The 21,542-nt window shown below is 41.7% G+C and overlaps 1 protein-coding gene across 2 annotated transcripts in view; it reads right to left on the bottom strand.

The window, feature by feature from the left end:
• Positions 1-21,542, bottom strand: part of LOC149461447 (synaptotagmin-like protein 2) — a 129,242-nt gene that overhangs the window by 90,222 nt on the left and 17,478 nt on the right. The window contains exon 2 of one of the 2 annotated variants that reach the window (XM_089678288.1): positions 12,895-13,116. The exons of the other annotated variant lie outside the window; for it this stretch is intronic. The gene's annotated coding sequence lies outside the window, so the exon portion shown is untranslated. The remainder of the gene's footprint in view (positions 1-12,894; positions 13,117-21,542) is intronic. 2 annotated transcript variants of the gene reach the window in all.

Here is a 21,542-nt window from a genome sequence, read left to right as displayed (position 1 = left end):
TTTTGACAGTAGGAGGGAGCAAGCCTAAGATGAATACTTTGGGAAGAAAAGCAAAACTCAGATCAAATAAACGGTGAAGGAAGTGGCAGACTGACAGCCAGTATGGTTCAAGACATCATCAGTGCTAATATATGTGCAGCAAGGGGGTCAATTTAGAAAACTGTAGGGTGGGGGCAATGGCGTATGCGTAATGGCGTATCTGCAAGGAACCATAATATGCATGACACGGTACATTGAATCTCTTCCTGAGTATGTCAAAAGAAAGCAACTTCCTTGTCCTGGAGTCTACCAGGTGGTCAAATTGAAATAAATTTTCTGACATCCACGGGGAGGACACCTGTGAGGTTAGACAATCTGGCAATTTGGGTTAAACAGAAAGGCTGTCAGAAGGGAAGCTTCAGACATAGGTAGGATGCTAATGTTTCAACATTCTCCACAGTCCACTTATGAGCAACATACACTGAGAATAGAGGGAGCAATATCTGCATCGGCATTCCAGAGTAAATTATTAGGGTGGACAGCAGTTTCTCAATCTCTATACAGGAATTGTATGCTGGAAGGGTAACCCAGGAGGCAATGAAGGGATGTAGATTTTACTGACAACAATATACAGTACAAAGACTTATATTTCATAATGATGTAGTTATTTTCTTGCCATGTATTCATCACCATAAATTTGCACTATTATGATGCCTCCATTCAAAGTGAAGGCAATGATTAGAACCTCATTGTCCTACCTCTGAGCCAGCAGCAATAAATATGCTGAGCTGCTTTGGGGATCAACTTCAGTACAACCGGCCAGTTGGGTTTTTTCATTCGATCACTCATTGTATTCTGATGGCTGGGAAACCTCCTGATGCTAGAATACAAAAGCTCAGTGGGAGGGATTCCCACATCAACACTGACTGTGTTGATAGAGGAATCAAGAAATTTGCTTAAAGCGGAGCTCCACCCAAAAAGAGAAGTTCCGCTTTAAGACACCTCCCCTGCTTGGCATGCAACTTAAGAGGGGGGAGCGAGTACCTAGTTTTGACAGGTACTCGTTCTCACTTCCGCTCTCAGTTCTCCTTCCCCCCTCTTCTAGGACATGCCACAGGTCCCAAAAGACTGCAGGACCATTCACAAAGGTCAGTTTGACTTGTGTACGTGCAGTGGGTAGCTGGCTGTGAAGCCAAAAGGAGCACAGCCAGCTGCCCACAGTTAGGATGCCAGCACAGGGGACCCAGGGGCTAGTGAAGAACTAGCCCTGGTAAGGTAGGTGCTGGATCCTTGTACAGGTAAGTGTCCATTTATTGAAAGTCAGCAGCTACAGGATTTATTTTACAAGTTGTTTTACAGACTGAACCTCCTCTTTAACCACTTGCCAACTGTGCTATAGCCAAATGACGGCTGCAGCGCAGTTGTCTAGTTCTGGGAGGGCATCATATGATGTATTCCCAAAATGCGCCCTCAGCGCTCTCCGTGCTCGCTCACAGCTGATCACATGATGAGGTAAAAGGCCAATCACAGCAGCCTTTTACCACGTGATCAGTTGTGTCCAATGACACAGTAGATCACCGAGTAAATACAGTTGCCGGTTATCGGCTGCACTTTCCTCACGCTTTCACAGCATGGGGAAAGTACTGCTGATAACGGCAAATGACACAGAGTACATCTGCACTGATCATCAGGGCACTGATGCTCAGTGCCCAGCAGTGCCATCCATCAGTGCCGCCAGTCAGCGCGGTCTATCAGTGCCCATCATTGCTGCATATCAGTGCAGCATCATCAGTGCCGCCTATCAGTGCCCACCAGTGCTGCCTATCCGTGCCACCTATCAGTGATGCCTCATCAACGCACATCAGTGAAGGACAAAAAAATTACCTGTTTGCACAATTTCATAACAAAAAAAAAATCCCTTTTGCAATTTTTTATTTATAGTTCAAAAAATTAAACACCCAGTGGTGATTAAATACCACCAAAAGAAAGCTCTATTTGTGTGGAAAAAAATGATAAAAATGTCATATGGGTACAATGTTGCATGTCCGCGCAATTGTCAAAGTGTGAGAGCTCTGAAAGCTGAAAATTGGCCTGGGCAGGAAGGGGATAAAAGTGCCCGGTAGGCAAGTGGTTAAGTAAATGAGGGGAAGCTCTGCTGCTTTCCACCATCCAACCATAAGCAAGCAAAAATGTTTTGTTTTTTTTTCTTTGCATGTGATTGGGTATTATGTGCAAAGTTTGGATACTTAGTATAGTATACTAAGCTTTGGAACAACAGCACTTGCAGTATCTATTTACCTTTAGTAAATCCACCCCAGTGTGAAACCTTCATCTAGTTTCCATGAATATTGATAGTTCTGAGGTTTTGTCCATTAAGGATTTCTAGGATACTCCTAGAAACTCCTGAGCCGAGCTGTGAGCGTACGTACACGCTGTATGACACTGTATACCCTGGAAATAAAAGTGACCTTTTAGGACGTACAACAGCTTTGCATTTCAGGTGTGGCAACAAACGAAGCAGCGGGAAAGAATGAGGTGGAACTGAGAGTCAGCAATAACTAGCTAGAAATAAATCAGAAATATTGTTCACTCAGGGCACCAAGTCCTGGGGCAGAACTCGGGAGGGAGCAGCTCAGGCAACAAGCCAAGATACAAAAACAAGATTATGTACCCTTTTTAAAGGCAAGTTTCTATTTTACAAGAAGAACGCAGAATTAAAAATAATGATAGTAGTAAAGGATAGTATATCACAATGATCAGTTTTACTATTGTGCAGAAACCTATAATGATGTATGCCAGGCAGTAGCCTGATAAACTCCTCCCGCTGCTCTCTCCTCCTGTTAGCATGGTCACTGTCAGCACATGTACTCTGCAGCAGAACCGGATTGGCTCAGTGTGCTGTCCCTCCTCCAGTAGGAGTGCTGCTGTGCAGGAGATTTGACAAAGCGATCACAACAAGTACAGGTATTTATTTACATTATTTGGATGTAAATTACATGTAATGAGTTTAATACACATCAATTATTTGGTCTTTTTGTATATCTGCCTTGAATTTAAAGAAGGCTTAAAACATGAGAAAAATACACTTTTGAAATGCCAGTTTTGGCAATGAAGCCCTGAAGATATTAAATAAATCAGTATTTTATTCAACCTCCAAGCAACCACACTAAACTGCTTTAATGCGATCAAATAAAATGAGGATTTTGCTGAGCTCCAGGCAAACACACATAGAAAATACATATAAAGGAAACGTTTTACTTGCCATAAGATTTGTATATCTGCCTATCCAGTCCTAATATTCACACTGCTCTGTCACACAACACAACCCTGTCTAGCAGGGCAGATGATTTTTCTCTGCTGCAGTTAAAGCAGTTCTAAAGTCCAAACATTTTAATTTCACCTTAATGCATTTTTTGCATTAAGGCAAAAACACCCAACATCCTGTCCTACCTCCCTCTGTCTCTAAACATTTACCTGGCTCCTGTCACTGCTCCACTGAGGTCTCCAGCTCTGACACCGCTCCCCTCACTTCCTGGTCTCACAGGAGAAATGGAGGACAGGCTCCTGTTGCTGTTAGTCAAATTCTTGCCTGGAGCGTGTGTGTGTGTGTGGGGGGGGGGGATGCCGTTCCACACTATGTGTGTCTATGGATGCACTCAGCCCAGCCTAGGATCCAATGGAAGCATACAAGCTAAGTTGCTTCTTTAGCACCCAGCTTGCTACAGGAGGCACCCAAAGGAGGGGAGGAGCCAACAGCGATGGTGGGGATTGCCAGAAAAGGAGGCAACTAAATTTTCTGTACGATATCGTGCATAGAGTAGATAGGTATAACTGCTTTTTTTTTTTATTAAAACATTTTTTACATTTCTTCAGTTACTTCCTGGTTTCTTACCTAGGCAAATGATGTCACACATTCCAGTAGCCTTCAGGAGGGGTTTTCTAAGCTAAGCACACTCTCCTACATGCATGCTTGAGCTAAGGAAAAATGGATTGCTACATGAATCATCTGCCTTTACTCAAGATGGCTATGGCCAGCAATGATAGGGGGTTGTTTGTCAAAGTGATTTCTCAACAAAATAAAGCAGAGACATGGATGGATGGGAGCGTATGCTCTGAATATTAAAAATGAATTAAATAGAGTTTTTGGTTTGAGGTGCTCAGATGCAGTGAAGATCTGCTGTAAGGAACACTTATATGCCTTGCACCTCCCCCAGCCTGTAACTGGACAGTGAACAGAGAAGCAGCACACTGACAAGCTCATCTCTCTCCATCATTCTGCTCTGTCCCCCCGTCAGCATGCTCCTTGTTAGTACATGGATACTACACTACAAATAATTGGCTCCTAATGCTGCTCCTCCCTCTTCCAGTTTGAGCGCTGCAGGTACTAATGCTGCATGTATTTTAACACAAATACCTTTAAACAAATAGAGAGCTGCATTATTTAGGTCTTTAAGTTCTGCTTGTAGTTCCAAATTTGGGAATGCCAAAGCTGCTTTCTCAGTACTGTGAAACAGTGACACAGCCGACTTGTGGACTAATCCCCATTCACTGCGGCAGTACAGGCCAATGTAAATGAATACACCTCCAATAAACTGCTGCTGTTTGACAGCCTTTCCTTGGGTCAAAGTACACCCAACCAAAGAAAACAGACAAGCAGTCATGCACTGCGTCCTCTAAGCTCTTTCCATTTGCAGTGTGTGCAGACAGGATGTGCACACATATTTCTTGGCACCTTTACGTCTAAGACGCTCAGGAATGGTACGAGCCCATGCAATCATTTTCAGAATCTCAGCACGGGATACAGTAGTTATTTACAGGAGGCACACAGACCGCTAGCAGCTTATGAACTATAACTCCCAGCAAGCCATGCCCATCCACATACAGAGTCTAAACAGATACAGCATGTACCAAAAATCATGTACAACACATTCTGTTTGCTTCCACCTTCATCATCTATTCCAGTGGTGCCGAACCTATGGCACACGTGCCGCAGTAGGCATGCAGGGCCCTCTCTGTTGGCACGTAAGCCAAATTGTCCCAGCAGCTGAGCATCAGATAATAGCGCACATAGGGCCCATGCTCGGAAAGGAGTAGTGGCGCCAGGCGATGATGTCACGAGCTGCAACTCATTAGCCGCGACTCTTCTGAGCTTTTGCATGGCCGGTCAGTGCGTTGCTAACTATATATATATTGAACTGGCTGTGAGTTTTAATACATTCATTTTTTTTTTTATTAAACACAAGATTTTATCTCGTGCTGGTGGTCAGCGGCACTTTGACCCCCTTCGTGCCGGTGGTCAGCGGCACTTTGCCCCCCCTTCGTGCCGGTGGTCAGCGGAACTTTGCCCCCCCTTCGTGCCGGTGGTCAGCGGAACTTTGCCCCCCCTTCGTGCCGGTGGTCAGCGGAACTTTGCCCCCCCTTCGTGCCGGTGGTCAGCGGAACTTTGCCCCCCCTTCGTGCCGGTGGTCAGCGGAACTTTGCCCCCCCTTCGTGCCGGTGGTCAGCGGAACTTTGCCCCCCCTTCGTGCCGGTGGTCAGCGGAACTTTGCCCCCCCTTCGTGCCGGTGGTCAGCGGAACTTTGCCCCCCCTTCGTGCCGGTGGTCAGCGGAACTTTGCCCCCCCTTCGTGCCGGTGGTCAGCGGAACTTTGCCCCCCCTTCGTGCCGGTGGTCAGCGGAACTTTGCCCCCCTTTGTGCCGGTGGTCAGCGGAACTTTGCCCCCCTTTGTGCCGGTGGTCAGCGGAACTTTGCCCCCCTTGTGCCGGTGGTCAGCGGAACTTTGGTCCCTTGTGCCGGTGGTCAGTGGAAATGCGATTGTGTTTTTCTTTTAAGACAAAAGATGGTAATGTATGGGTTGTTTTTTCTAAACTAAAACCTCAGTAGTCAGGTTTAATTGCAGTATTGGCACTTTGCAGTAAAAAAGTGGATTTTGGGTTGCAGTTTGGGCACTTGGTCTCTAAAAGGTTCACCATCACTGATCTATTCTGATGAATGTAAGTGGGTTCATGATGCTGGGAAAGGCCCTTTTATTTCACAGCATTCTCATTAGAATTCAGAACTTTAGGAAGAAAATGCACAATGTGCACTACAGAACTATTTTTTCTGCCAGCAAGTATAATGTAATATCCAACATAATGGTGATCACATACCACAGATCTGGTAATGAATTCTTTAAAACTATTATCCTAATAGCTTCTAACGATCTAGTATAGGAGTATTATATAAAATACAAGCACTGCACCTCAGTGACCCCAGCAAAGTTCTGAGCTGTTCCCCTATTTCAGCAGAGACCACATGACCCTGGTCTTCAGAATTGTGGGCTGCACTAAGAGGGAGCCTGGAGCATCATTTTTACCAGAAAAGGAAAATGTTGTGACTTCTGTTACTCATTATTTAAAGTACAAACTATAGGCAATTTTTTTTTTTTATTTAGTCTTGGATAGAGAGGAGATGGATAAGAACCTATTAGGTTTTATTGCTGTCTGTGCCCCCGATACGGAGATTCCCCCTCTCTATTTATCCTGTTTACCTTTATTATTGAAAGTAAAAGAAAATCACAAATTTTGGGCTGCCACCAGAAAAGTAATAGTGGCAAAATCTTCCAATGGATACCTGGGGGTCCCCAAAGGATTCCCTTAATTTACAGGAATTTCCTCTCACTTCCTGATTTAGCTATGGGGCAGGAAATGAAGGCAAGTCTCCCAAATCTCCTCTATAGGTCACAGATGACGAAAAGAAAAATCTGACAGGGGTTATAACCCTTCATTACTGCATCCAACATGAAAAAAAAGTTTTGCCTATAGTCCTACTTTAATCATGCAGTAATACAGCAGAGGTTCACTTTAAATCATTTATTTTTAATACAGACCATTAAAATGGAATGCTTAGTAATGCATGCTTCTAAGCTTGCTGTTTATCAGAGCATCACATGCACACTTATTAAGGGATTGTCATCTTGTAGTATTTTAGACATGTACATCAGTCTTGCTTGTTTGACATACATTATGTACTTAAATTTGAACTCCAGGATAAACAAATATTGTCTAATTACAAAAGGCATGTGTATTTATATTTGAATCATAAATGTGTTTTGTGTATTTTTCCACATCTGTGTAGTAATTCAGTGTGAAACCTTTTCTCTTCCTGTAATAAAGACCAGTCAGTGCTGCTATCTGTCCTTGTGCAGAGTGACTGGTCTTGTCTCCGCCCCCTGCTGTAGTTTTCTACAGGTCGCCTATAGTGGGTGGGGCCTGCTGGGTTCCTCACACACCTCTGCTAAGACTATATACAGCACAATGACAATGTCACTGTTGCTTTTACAAGGCTATGACTTGACATTTGATGCACACAAATTGGTTTTATCTCCATTGTGGCCATTGATGAAAAATTAGAAATTAAAGTTTTTCTTCCCACCTTCTACTACACCTGTCACTCAGACACCCTACATCTAACTTATCATTCATATTAAGCAATGTTTGAAGCCAATTTAGACTGGGAAAAAGGAACCTCCAAGCTTCCAATATTAATTTCCTCCCTTACGATTGCCCATGTTTTGCTCATCAGAAAAAGACCATAAATATATTGCACACATTACTGCATGTTCAAATCTAGGAATGCACAGTTCATATTTGTATCATAGAACTGAAAAGCAGAGCGGTACAGACAGACACACTGCCTTCATTATTCTCCAATTATATAAATAGATTAACTGCTTAGGGCAAAAAAGACAGTAAATGTCACATAAGCCTGAAAGAATTTTTGTTTAACCCATTAATGAATGCTGCATCATGCAATATTCTTCTGGGTGGGTAGTAGATAGATGTAGCTTGCAATTCACAGTCCAATGTATGCAAAACATCCAACAGTAAAACATAACACCCTGAGAAAAAGAAACGTAGAATCCTTTGGATTTTGCAAATTTAAAGAACTTTTTATACCAACACACAATAGATCTGTTAAAGTAAGGCCTCATGGCCTAAAGCGCATTAGTCACTTTTTTTTTGTCCTGACATCACGTCTGGCCTGTTGGAATGCAGGCTGCAGATGCTAGCGGCGGTGTGACAAAAGGATCCCCTTAGTGAGCTAAATGTGTTGGTGTCCCCCTTTGGCACCTTAACCATGTAAGTGCATATAAATCACTTTCTTATTCCCGATTTTTTTTTCATAAAAGTTACTGCAATATGAGCGCTCTCTCTGGGATTTCTTTTTAGATATGTTATTATGGAGATTTACTAATGGTACATGAAGTGGATGGGATTCAAAAAATCCTGGCAGAAGAAAGTGGACATCTGACCCCATACACATAAGATCATTTATGCTAGCTGGCTACTCTGTTGGCTGATACCATTTGGTGAGAGTGCATTTTTTCTGGGCATGGTTGTGGACACTGGTGAATTGTGGAAGAAGATTCACCTATGGTCACAAGATACAGGGTGCTTGAGGATTTTCTATGAACACTTGAATGTAATAATGGACGTTTAATATTATATTTCACTATTTTCATGAGTGTTAGTCCATATATTCTTCATTTTAGCACAGGTTGATTTGTTGAGTCTCGGCGAACACCTACTTTCACTTTGTTTTTATAAGTTACAATGGGTTAACAGTACTAATTCTTTATATTAATGAGTTGGCAGGCAGAGATACAAAGAAATTGTTATTTATATACTTTTAATTTTCTAAATATGACCACTGTCTGGCTGACAGGGAACACAAGCTCCTGACTCTTGATATTTTCTAAGATATGTTTTTGGTACACTGATGGTAACTAAAGCAGTGGTAACCCAAAAAGCAAACATTTATTATATTGCAGTTTACCATTTCTTGGATGTGATGTCTGTATTGGTTTCCTTTTTAGAATTTCTTCTATTTTCATCTGGTGATCCAGTCGGTAAGTCTGTTTTTCAACAAAAAGCTCTCCTGCCGTTTTAGGGATAAGACACACCATTTAACATTTAACTGTCAGGGGTGCGTAAAATGATCAGCTTTTATTTATGTAAAACCTTTAACCCAAACAGAATAAAACGGTTTGCTGTAACTGATTCTAGATTATTAGCTGGAGCTCAGCTTCAAATTGTTGGTGTATTTAAATCTGCTAGTACTTCTAACACTCCCCTCTCCTCAGACTCACAATACTGCTAACCAAAGGTGCCCCCTGTGCTCATTCCTCCAGAGTGGAAGCACTCTAATACAAGAGATGTGTTACTGGCCATATCACTAGGGGAAAACAGAGAGAAAAAAAGCTTACAAGAACACAACTGATACAGCCATTACATCTAACGATTGGCAAACTGCAAAATACTCCATTTTTGGTTTAATACCACTTAAATGTTTGGATTTTACAGTTTCAAAGACAGGCCTGTACTGTGCAGTGTAAACTGGAATCTCCCTCCTATGGATCATTAATGACAATTTCTATGATCAGCTTTGACAGCTGGATTACCAGTCAGGCTTGTGTCATGCAGCAATTCCATGTAGCGGGATTCAGAGATTAGGATGTAGAGAAATACGTGAGTGATTGGGCAGCAAAAATAAGAAGTAGTCCATGTTAGTGGTAGTGAATGTTTTGTCCCTTATCATAATATTACCTATTGAATCAGATAAACCTAGTAGTACTTACTTCAATAATGCCCATTTATTTAGGTGGCTTTCTCTGTATGAATGGGGACAAATTATTTTACTGCAGAGCTATCCATGCACTGAGAAATAATTAAACTAAAACCACTACATAAACAGAATTTTCAGCATGCCTTCTACTGTCAACCGCCTAGATTTGGATTGTCAGTGTGAGAAGTCACAAGCCCAAACTGACAAATTTCTGATCCTAAACACGTATTCATTTTCCAGTACGTAAGATGATTTCTTGCTAGACGGAACACACCCATTACAATTGAATTTTCAATATCTGGACAATCTATTTTCCTTTTTCCATCAACTATGTAGTACGAGGACAACCCATTCCATTCTATTAAGTCAACCTTTGCACTATATGTTGGTACATTTTAAATAGGAACTACAGTCACTTAAAAAAAAAAAAAGTTAACAGCTACAAAATACTGTTGCTACTGACTTTTAAGAAATTGGTACTTACCAACCCAGGAATCCACCCAGGTCGGTTCTTTGCTGGGCTTTGGTTTTCTGGTATAATCATCCTGGCTGCGGGTGCCAGCTGTGACTTTCTGCTGTTTCACAGCCAACTCCCTGCTATGCAGGTGCAATTTTGCACTGTCAAATTGGCCAGGAGGGATGATGTAACCAATCTAGACAACTGAAGGCCAGTTGGAAGAAACTAGGGGAAAAAAATTCCAATGGTAGTGAGGGACCCCTCATGGATGTCAGACTGTTGAGATAGAAATTAACTATGGTGACTCTGCTTCCTAATGCTAGCCACAAATGGCATGAATTTCATCCAATTTCTACTGAACTGGCAGAAGTTCAAGCCATGGGTGGCCCTGTTGGCATCTGCCTCAACAAACGTTTACTGAGAAATCAAAGTAGACAGGAAGAAAATGGTCAGCTGCACAGTGACCACATTCTATAAGATGCAGTCACTATGAGTTTTCAGACAGCTGAGGGTGCAGCGCCTGTTTGATTGCAACAGCCGGCAAGGGAGATTCCTCTATATACAGTATACTGTTCAGATATTATGGAGGAATCTTTTGGATAATTCTCAATCAGCCCACAGGACATCTATGCATATATGGCTAGTCTTAGGTGAGGCCTACACTGGTGATCTTTATCTTCTTCTATAAACCTTCACTGAGAAAAAGATGGAGACTGCCATTGCTGACCCTTTTCTTAGAAAACTAGTTGCCTGGCTGTCGCTGTCTCTGGTTCTAATACAGTATTTTGAGTAGTCACTGACTTGGAACAAGTTTATAGATTAAAGAGTCAAAAATACTTGTTCTGAGTGATGACTCAAACCACTAAAGCCATTGGATCAGCATGACATCCAAGCTGCTTTTACTCAGTAGACAATCATTTTATCAGCAGCACATTGATTTAAGTATGATGCAAATGAAGTGACAGGCAACAAGTGATTGAACCGCTTTATAGCATCAGTTTAAGAACAGATCCATGTCGTTAGATCAGGGCCATTCCAAGAAAAGCAGTTTGGTTCAAGGCTCTCCTGCAACTCCTATGTTGGTCTGCAAAAAATAGGCATCAAAGTAAAACCTTCTGATGGTATGGGAAAACCCCACAGTGTCCAAAATCATTTAATTCATTTCTAGGCCAAGCCCTGTTCCTCCGGGCACCTCTCAGAGGGTTCTGAGGAAGAGGGCTTGACCCTTGAAACGTGTTAGCCTTTTTTGGACACTATGAGGTCTTTTGGACGCTATAAGGTCTTCCCATACCATCAGCAGAGTACTGCAGAGGCAAGCTCATCTGTACCTGTAGATATGCTTGTGCATGACATGCATTTGTGAGTATTCACTTGTTATTCATTTTTATTAAAATTGAGTTTTGGTAGTGCACTATGTCTGTGCACCCTCTGTTTTGTGGTTTTAAAAAATAGACATCATCTGATTGACTAATAAAGTTGAACCCACCTAGATCAACCATTTTAGTTTGAAAAACAAAACCCTTTTAAGTTTTTATTATATACAATAGACTAATCTATCTCATTCAGGATACATAGAACTGTTCAGCTGAGGTCTGTCTCTGCACAAATGACAATTGCAAAGTTCTGGCTTCTTTACAGCCTACAATGTATCCTCTGGACTGAAATGATACTATTCTGACTCAGATTGTTGTGATAGCAATTTATCCCTTGTGAGACCTCTCTGCCTAGCCTGTATAAGCAGATATAATCACTGTGGACAATCCTTATCAGATAGCTTGAACTCACCAATACTGTGTTCATCCAGAAGTTGCTTTATTCTGTACATGTGACAACAGGATACAGCAGAATGAATGGTTTCCAGTATTATGCGGTCAAAAGATGATACTTTCTGTAGCGTACTATGCAGAATACATGTGTCCCTGTTACATGTGGTCTGTTAGCTGCATCCATGACACAGGAAGTGATGTATTCAAGAAGAAGGGAGGAGCTTCATATACAAAGGAATTGTGTCATAGATCTCAGGGAGGTAATATAAAAAGCAAGTGCATTACCAAATAAGGCCACTGGTGGCGGCATATAACTAATTATAGAAATATCCATAGGAAATGGTACAAAGAATAAACTATATGAATTCTCATGTACATTAACATAAATATTAACTGTGTAACAGCATAGATACTCATGGTGTTTTACAACGTGAAGGCATGTTTTATTTACAGCTGAATACCTGTCCTAGTCACATTATCAGTTATGAACTTCTCATGTTTTACAGATGGAAATTTCAATTTACAGCTACTAATAAATTCCCAAGCAGTGAAAATATTTAACCTTTAGAAGATATGTTTTACATGCAGACAATTCTAACCTAGACATTGGAGTGTAAGCAAACACACAGGTATCATTTTTCCTGAAAATCCAGTACGGGAAGAGCAGCAGCTGTAGTAAGGTAACAGGTGTCACCTCCACCACGCCTTCCTAATGGAGCAAAACAAATCATCCATTCATTGAAGGATAATGCTAAGTGATGTTTGCAGTGAAAGGTCAATAAGAAAAACAACTATGACAAATTTGCATGCTCCATTCGATCTTAAATGCACAATCCATTTCTGAATTGGTTTTTGTTCATTTTATGACATCCTGCAATTTTGCTAACTGGAATAAATTTAAAGAAAAAAAAAAAAACAAACCACAGCAAAAAGAAACTTGTGACTATTTAATGAAGCCAAGTAAAGAGAAGGATATTCATAACAAAAATATGTCATGTAGGTTTAGAACTAGTTAGCCTGCTGCATATTTAACCCTTAAAATGAACCAGTGACCAGTAGGATTGTTTTTCTTTTTTATATACTTACCTTTTTGATGTTTTTAGTCTGTGACATGCTTGGACTTCTTCACTTTGTGTCTTCTCCACTCCAGGGCAGTGCTCTGCTGATGTGTAGAGATTGCTGGCTTAATATTATCTACACACTGACATTCTGGAGATCCCCCGTAGGGTGCAGGGCCACGATGTCCATTCATTCATAGTATGTCCTCAATCTTCTGGATTGAATGATGCTGGACATCAAACTGGAAGTCTGAGAACATTGTGTGAATGAATAAATGTACTGCAAAGGATTACTCCATGTTAAAAGCAAATATTGCAACCTGAGCTTTTTTTAAGCTGCCTTGGAACCATGATTAAAAAAAATGCTTGTAGCTGCACTTTCACAAACAGCAAATGAGCTTTAAAACAAGTCTCCACTTACCTCTGTAGATGCAGGCAGTGTGGAGAAATTAAATTCCTTTATTCCTTCTCCATTGCACTATAAATGTGTTTTTATTTCTACCAGTATCCCTGTTAGGGGGATTCATTTCACTTTCTCTTTTGATGGATACCTATCAGGTAGAATGGAAGGGGGAGATTTTTCCTCACTTCTACCTTCATTTAACAGCCATCAAGTATACAGCAGGTGAGGAGAGACATCCAAAATGTAGACACAAAGAGGGGTAAAAAGAAAACAGGTTTGGGTGGAGTAAGGGCTAGTTCACACAACTGTGTTCTACTCTGTTCAGCAGGCTATCTGCGAACAAACAGATTTTGATAGCAGACATATACCTCCGATCTGTCACATTTAGGTCCAGAAAAGTGAAACGCAGGATGCAGTCCTTTTCAGATGTTTTCCTGCCCTGAACATACTTCAGGGTAGGCAGATGGTAAATGGATGCACACCCAAAGACGTGCATGGAGTTTCCAATCAGGTTCGCCTGAAAAATGGACAGACGGACCTGATCAAAAAGCTCATGTGAAAGGACTCCTAGACTTTGAGGACCGCTCTAACATTTTGTGATTGGTGACCAAATCTAGCTTAACTTTGCCTACAGAGATGCTCTGAAATACTGAACTATACTGTGTGAGCAATACAGCCCGCTGTGGGAAACCCATTACGCATTTGACATGTATATAAAACTAGAAGTCATCACCCATGTCTGTGAAACATATCTAGATGGACTTTCAACACATTCCCTGGTAACCACAAATATGTATAAAACTAGTCTGTTCTATAATCGGAGCATGAAATAGCGGTTGAACTGGTTAGGCTTGGCCACCTGAGGCTAAACTGCTGGGATACCTCCCATACATCCACCACTACTTTTATTTTCTAAAAACTGAGCTAACTTTCCCCAGCACTGATGTATCATAGTGAATTCTGTAACGTGCTGAATTATAACTGTGAGTAAACCAAACAAATAAAAGCTTACAGGAAAATCTACTCATCTCTATTACCACACTGATAAATGCTTTGATTCAGTGCTCCAATATAATGCAAAACAAGGTAAACATCAGGAATAAGGGTAGGGCCGTGGCTTTTAACATCATAGCATTTATAGAAAAATGTAAACACAAGTGCCTAGATCAGAAATTTGTTGTATACAAAAAGGTGATTCCACTTTTTTAAGTTGTCACCAGAACAAGAAGACTACGGCTCCGTTCACACTAGTGTGATATCAGATGTGACTTGAGTCATACAGAATCACATGACAAGGAAAATCGCATTGTTTCAATGGTGTCAGTCCACATCAATGCAACTCAGCATGGAGCGATTCTGGAAAAGGTTTCTGTACTACTTTCATTTGATTCCAGTGTGCTTTTAAAATTGGATCAAAAATCGGATTGCAGCAGTGTGAACCTAACCTAAAAGGTGAAATCTTCCAATGAGGCCACTTGTTCCAATGACAGCTGTGTAAGGGGGAATTTACCTTCCGTTGGAATGAGTTCCCTAAATGTCTTTTTGGTGTGTACAGAACAGAAAATGACAGAAATCACCTGGAACGGGACAAAGATGGCAAAAAAAAAAAAAAAACTGACTGGGGTTATTACTGTTCCCTACTCTAAAATGAAAAAATATAGGCTTTAGATACACTTTAAAGTTGATGTACAGACAAATTATTTTTTACTTTTTTAAAATTTAACACTGGAAAAATAAAGTCCTCCCTTGCAGTGTGGCTGTGCATGCACTGCGAAGCTTAACTGTTTGTTTATGCCTAAAGGACCATGAAAAGCAGTTTTACTTACCCAATCACCCGTTCCTACAGGCTCCTATGCACTGCTATACTGGTCCTCATAGCCTCTGCTTCTCAGCAGTCCGCCTTTGACATAATCAAGACCGGTGCAGAGCCCATAGCCCTGCACTGGATAGGAGGACACTGATAGACAGTCCCCTACCACAGGAGAACATCATCTGCCATTGATTGGAGGGTCAGGTAAATTATTGTCCTTTTTACATCCCATAGACTACAGAAGCAGTTAATCCTTGCAGTGCGGGTGCAGCCCCATTGGAACGGAGGACTTTTAGTTTTCCACAGTTCAGCTTTAAAGCGGTAGTAAAGTGCAGATAAGAAAAAAAAAATCCCCTGCAAGGTAATTGCCTAATGTGCTAGTATGCATCACATACTAGTACATTATGAAAGACTTATCTAAAAACGGAGCCCTCACCGCTGAGAGGGAGTCCATCTTCACCGGTCTTCCTTCTGGTTTCATGAGCTCCAGCTCAATGTCACTCCCGTGCAGGGGCGGACTGACAACTCATGGGGCCCCCGGGCAATAGAGGATCATGGGGCCCCTGTGTCTTTGCCCAAACTCAGAAAAGCCTATGAAAAAAAAGGTACCAGGGGCATCTCATGGGGCCCCCTACTGGCCCTCGGGCAGTGCCCAAGTTTCCAAATGGTCAGTCCGCCCCTGCTCCCGCGCATGCACATGGGAATCTCTGAAGGAATGGCACAGGTATGCCATTCTTTCAGAGCGCATGCGCCGGCTACAAAAAAGAGCAAATATCTCCTAAACTGTGCACGTTTAGGAGATATTCCTTTTACCGCCAAGTAAGTTTTATTCTAAGTTTACCCAGGGCTTTTTTTCTCAGAGGAAAGGTGGTGGAACTCCCCCACCCAAACCTGGCCACGCCCCCATCAAACCCTAGGACCACCCCTTTAGAGAACAGGAATGCAAGTAAAATTTGGGAGGGGCTTCCGATGACATCATTTCCCGTACATACCATATAAGGGAAATGATGTCATCGGACCCCCGGCTGCCTCTTGCATGATCTGCATGAAACACATGCATAGATATAAAATGACTAATGTACTGACACCAGAAACACATGCATAGATATAAAATGACTAATGTACTGACACCAGAAACACATGCATAGATATAAAATGAATACCGTACTGACACCAGAAACACACGCATAGATATAAAATCAGTACCGTACTGACACCAGAAACACATGCATAGATATAAAATGACTAATGTACTGACACCAGAAACACATGCATAGATATAAAATCAGTACCGTACTGACACCAGAAACACACGCATAGATATAAAATCAGTACCGTACTGACACCAGAAACACATGCATAGATATAAAATCAGTACCGTACTGACACCAGAAACACACGCATAGATATAAAATCAGTACCGTACTGACACCAGGAACACATGCATAGATATAAAATCATGGCAGGCCGTTTGTAAACGTCCAGCATAGATATAAAATCAGTCTAGCATGCATGTGTACCCTGTCTGGTAGATGTGCCTGCTCCTACAGGCTCCCCTAGGGTTGCCACCTTTTCCTCCAAAAAATACCGTCCATCACTGAATTTATCTTTCCTGTTCCTCATGCACAGGAGGGGCGCTCTCGATCGGCGCCGCTGAGCGCTGAGCAATTGCGTTCTGAAATAGTTTAGGTGGGCTCAGGTGGGTGAGGATAGTTTAGGTGGGCTCAGATAGTTTAGGTGGGCACAGGTGGTTGGGATAGTTTAGGTGGGCACAGGCTGGGGAGAGAGTAAAAATTTAGAGCAATACATGATACTGCAGTCAGTGACAGGGAGCCGAGCGCAGCTTACCTACTCCAAGCTGTACGGCCCCTGCGTCCACGCTGTCACTGCCGTTGATGTCGCCGCGCCGCCCCCGATGTTTACACGCCGGCGGGGGGGGGCGGTGAAGCGTGCATAGTGTCCTCGCCCATCGTCCGCGCCCCCGATGTTTACACGCTGGCGGTAGAGGGGGGGGGGGTGAAGCGTGCATGTCCCCGCTCACCGGCTGTGAGCAGCGGCAGTGACAGGTGCCGGGCACGCGCAAGCATGACATAAACAAGCCGCGTCCGGCACCTGTCACTTTCGCTGCTCTGCATAGCTTGTCAGCTCTGCAGAGGCAGTCGGTGAGCGGGGACAAGAAGAAAAAGGTGGCGGAACGCAGTACCGCCGCGTTCCGGCAGAAAGAAAGCCCTGAGTTTACCACACACTAAATAGTGAAGCGCTAAAAATAAAACCCTATATACACATAATAAATACCATCTGAACCTATAATAATTAAAAATAACATCCAATAAAAAAATTAAAGTCGGTCAGTGGGATATCTTAAATTTATAAATATCTCATAAATAAACTAACCATAAATACCTCATAATATTATAAATACGTGATAAAAAATGAACAACAAAATTGATATTCCCTTAATTAATCTTCAAATTAATCAGTGATATGAAATCAAAATTCGTGATTATAATATTCAATAAAAAATAAATAATAAATAATAAAGTGTATCTATCCGTGATGAATTGTGACAAACCTATGAAATTGGAATTAATAAAACTGTGATTCGTAATCAAAAAAATACGTGATTATTAATTTCTGTGACAAACTATATATCAGAATATTCCATAAAAGTTATATTATATATTAAATCCACTATATCTTGTGATAAATAAATACATAAAAACACTGTGTCTAAAATAAGCAAAAAAGTCCATGCATATAATGTGAAAACACTCAGTGATCTTCACTTCTAGTGCTCAAAAAGGAATCCTCCAATGGCAGCAATGCCTGCTCACCTCCCCACCTCGACTTACACAGGGCCACAAGGCTATAGCTCTCCTCAAAGGCAATCCTTTACTCCAGGCAGCTCAGCAAGGGATCACGGGACTTCCACTCCACCTCCTCTCAAACGTCATATAGGACACAAACAGAACTTCCCATAGTATAATACTGTTTATTAAATCACTCAATGCAACATATTGTTTCCACTCACATGTATTTCCTATTACAGAGCGCTTTCCACCTCATTCCATGGGTGTATTCACATACAGGGAGGGAAACCAATATGGCCGCTGCGTCCGGACATGCATCCTCACGTGACCGGAAGTGACGTATCTCTGAACTGGGAATGGCGTTCCGACGCGTTGCGTCACGTGCGTCGTGACTTCATCAGGGTAACCGCCCCCCAGAGCCATAATGTGTTTATATAGGGAATAGTCAAATCACTATTCCCAATTAGAGGGCGGGCTCCCGGCGGCCATTTTACCGGAGCCCGCAGATCTAACCTCATTACATGGGAGATATTCCTATAATAGCTTCTCGATCTAAGACTTTATTAAATACCACTACTTCCATTTCTTATTTTCTCATAATCTTATGGAATACTCCTCTTAAAAATAAAATACATTAAATTATTTATTAATATTATTTTATTTTTAAGAGGAGTATTCCATAAGATTAAGAGAAAATAAGAAATGGAAGTAGTGGTATTTAATAAAGTCTTAGATTGAGAAGCTATTATAGGAATATCTCCCATGTAATGAGGTTAGATCTGCGGGCTCCGGTAAAATGGCCGCCGGGAGCCCGCCCTCTAATTGGGAATAGTGATTTGACTATTCCCTATATAAACACATTATGGCTCTAGGGGGCGGTTACCCTGATGAAGTCACGACGCACGTGACGCAACGCGTCGGAATGCCATTCCCAGTTCAGAGATACGTCACTTCCGGTCACGTGAGGACGCATGTCCGGACGCAGCGGCCACATTGGTTTCCCTCCCTGTATGTGAATACAATCTTGGAATGAGGTGGAAAGCGCTCTGTAATAGGAAATACATGTGAGTGGAAACAATATGTTACATTGAGTGATTTAATAAAGAGTATTATACTATGGGAAGTTCTGTTTGTGTCCTATATGACGTTTGAGAGGAAGTGGAGTGGAAGTCCTGTGATCCCTTGCTGAGCTGCCTGGAGTAAAGGATTGCCTTTGAGGAGATTTATAGCCTTGTGGCCCTGTGTAGGTCGAGGTGGGGAGGTGAGCAGGCATTGCTGCCATTGGAGGATTCCTTTTTGAGCACTAGAAGTGAAGATCACTGAGTGTTTTCACATTATATGCATGGACTTTTTTGCTTATTTTAGACAGTGTTTTTATGTATTTATTTATCACAAGATATAGTGGATTTAATATATAATATAACTTTTATGGAATATTCTGATATATAGTTTGTCACAGAAATTAATAATCACGTATTTTTTTTATTACGAATCACAGTTTTATTAATTCCAATTTCATAGGTTTGTCACAATTCATCACGGATAGATACACTTTATTATTTATTTTTTATTGAATATTATAATCACAAATTTTGATTTCATATCACTGATTAATTTGAAGATTAATTAAGGGAATATCAATTTTGTTATTCATTTTTTTATCACGTATTTATAATATTATGAGGTATTTATGGTTAGTTTATTTATGAGATATTTATAAATTTAAAATATCCCACTGACAGACTTTAATTTTTTTATTGGATGTTATTTTTAATTATTATAGGTTCAGATGGTATTTATTATGTGTATATAGGGTTTTATTTTTAGCGCTTCACTATTTAGTGTGTGGTATTTTATGACTTATTGGTTAAGGCAGAGTGATAGCAGCTATTAGGATAGGGACGCATTCATATTAAGCGCAGGAGGATATTCCCATTTTTTATTCTAAGTTTACCTGTAGGTAAAAGATATAAAAGTGGGTTTACTTCCACTTTAAATAGCATAGGGAAGGGTTAAAAACCTGTCAACTTATTTTATACTGACTGTGTACTGTTTGGAAGATTTCCCTTTGTTTCCTATCCTGGAAAAACAATAGGAAGATCCGGGAAATGTCTACAATGTGAGGAGAATCTCTTGTACAGTCATCACCAAAGCAGGTGATTGCATTGAAAGATTTTCCCTCACCTCTCACCACTAGGAAAAATCTACATAGTCGAGACACAGACAGCAATAAAAACCTAACAGGGATTCTAATGCTTCCCTATTCTGTCCAAAACTAGGTTTTGGCTATAGGTTTGGCTATATATACACTTTAAATTGGAACTGAAGATTCCAAAAATCAGCTCTGTGATGTCCGCAAGCTCCCTCACCAGCACCAACATCTTCTGAAGGTCTACTTCCAGGTTTGGTAGATTTTATCATTTTCCATTGGCCAGCCCGAGATGATATAACTCACACATGTGCAGAATATATCTATGCACAGCTCATTGTATATTCTACAGAAGTCGAGATCAGAATGATAAGATGATTTTACTGCTGAACAAACATAATATGGCTATCAGACCTCAAAATTTCAACTCGCCTGCTTGCATTTGGTGAGTGGAAATAACGTGGGGGCAAGTGTGTCCACTTTACTAACCCAGCTCATCCCGGAAGCCCCACCTCCCCAGCCTGGCTCCTGAGTATGGTGATTGTCCCTAGGTGTTCTTACCTGTTCCCCTGGTCTCATCCTGGCAGCCCCGCCTCCCCGGACTGGCTCCCGAGTATGGTGACTGCCCCCAGGTGTTCCTGGTTCCTCCCAGTAGCCCCACCTCCCTGGCCTGGCACCCGTGTATGGTGATTACCCCCAGGGGTTCCTGGCTCCTCCCCCAGTCTCACTGTGGCACCACTGCCTCCCCAGACCAGCTCCTGAGTACCCAGATTCCTCTCCAGTACCCAGGATGTGAAGGGGGTAAAGGACATGGCTGTGGGGGTGTGTGGAGAGGGGTAGAGTATATAGCTGTGGGGGTGTGTGGAAGGGGGTGGAGTACATGGCTGTAGGGGTTGTAAAGGGGGATAGAGAACATAGCTGTGGGGGGTGTAAAGGGGAGCAAAGGACATGGTTGTGGGGTGGAGGGGGGTGTAAAGGGGGGTGGAGGACATGGCTGTGGGGGGTGGTGGTGTGTGAACTGAATAAAGCACTTAATTTCTGTTTATGTTTACATTGCTTTATGTTAATATTGTTAAATTTTGCTGTTAAATGTTTTTTTCAGAATAAAGTTACAAAAATAAACAGTGTAATTTCATGAGATAATTTACGAGGACGTGTTTAGGGGCGGAATTAGGGGTGGGACAACTGGTGAAGAATAACTCTTAAGGCCTGGGATAATAGCTCAGGACTTTTTAGCCCTGAAGGCTATAATTAAGGCTTATTGCCGAAACGCATAAGCCAGTTTTACCTGTACACTCTACTTGATGTAATTAAGTAATTCTTCGGAGGAACGAGTTGCCGGTTCTAAACTCCTTACTGTCAACAGATGTAATATGTCTCCTCTGCAAAAAAAGGCTTTTTGCTCATATTTTTTTTTTTCTGGACAAAGATTTAACTACTTCAGCTCTTTGGATATAGGTAGTACATCCAGAGCGTGAAGGGTTAAAGTGGAAGTCCAGTCAAA

This window comes from Staurois parvus, unplaced genomic scaffold, assembly GCF_062004578.1.
Source record: "Staurois parvus isolate SC_StPar_1 unplaced genomic scaffold, SC_StPar_1.0 ptg000202l, whole genome shotgun sequence".
NCBI lineage: Eukaryota > Metazoa > Chordata > Amphibia > Anura > Ranidae > Staurois > Staurois parvus.
The sequence above is the reverse complement of the archived record's forward strand: the minus strand, read 5'-3'. Positions and strand labels throughout refer to the sequence as shown.